The sequence below is a fragment of the Penaeus monodon genome, chromosome 29 (assembly GCF_015228065.2).
Source record: "Penaeus monodon isolate SGIC_2016 chromosome 29, NSTDA_Pmon_1, whole genome shotgun sequence".
NCBI lineage: Eukaryota > Metazoa > Arthropoda > Malacostraca > Decapoda > Penaeidae > Penaeus > Penaeus monodon.
In genome coordinates, this window is record NC_051414.1 from 21724536 (window position 1) to 21725636 (window position 1101).

The window sequence follows — 1101 nt, forward strand, 5'->3', positions numbered from 1 at the left end:
ACGATCACCGATGATACAGATAAATAACATATGATACAAAGATCATTCACAAACAATAGACACCAATCACGAACCAAACAAGAGATAAGTGTAATAGTAGTGGAGATGGCAAGCAGTTGAAAATGATGAAATGAAGTTAAAGGAATAAAGGTGTAATATGAATATATTAAAGACGAATGATCAGATGATAAAGTGATCATGTTACCTATTTTAGTAAAAAGACTAGAAGATTTTATCATAGGAAATGTGTTCATTAATGAACTGCAAGCAGTTAATGGCTGCAGTAATCACAGTTACAACAGAAATTAGATGGTGGTATTATCAAGATTCTAATGGTAAACTGCGTGCAGGTGGTCCATGTTTCTATTAGCATAGCACTAATGTTATTTTATTTTCCATCTGGGGAAGTTGCTGAAATGAACGTTATGTAAATGACAGAGTGAACCTGTTTTTAATGCACAGAACATCCACATTCTGTAAATGGCTCATACTCAGTTCTGTAATGGTCAGTGGTAATGAAACTGAAATACAAGACTACTATTAGTGATTTAACTTCCCTTGGATCCTGGTGTTTGCTGCAGACATGGCAACATGGTCATTCAATACAACCACAGGTGTGACCAAGATCCATGCTCCGTCTTCATGTGATTGTTTTGCAACAACTAAAATTGTTTGCCATGGCCATGTCTAAACTAGCCGTATGTAACCAATGGGTCATAACGTTCATTCCACATCGGACCATTGCTCTCTCAGTAGTCCATAGTATGACAATATGGACATCCTGTGTTTATTTTGTCATCCGGCAAATTTTTTTCATGATAGTGTGTTTAATCAGTCTGCGGTTCTAACGTATTGAAATAGATGCACACAAATGAAAATAGCCACACCGCATTCCTCCACACCCATATGCAACACTCTTCTAATGCCTCGGCCAATTGTGACAAGCACATCACTGCAGCAACATGATTGCATACAGACATACACAATCACCCTCAGCCTTTTCGGACAGCTTTTGCAGATAGTAGACTCCGCTAACAATAACACTTGATGCACACACATTTTCGTAGTAACAAGACACGCTACTATGAAGTGCCGCACTCG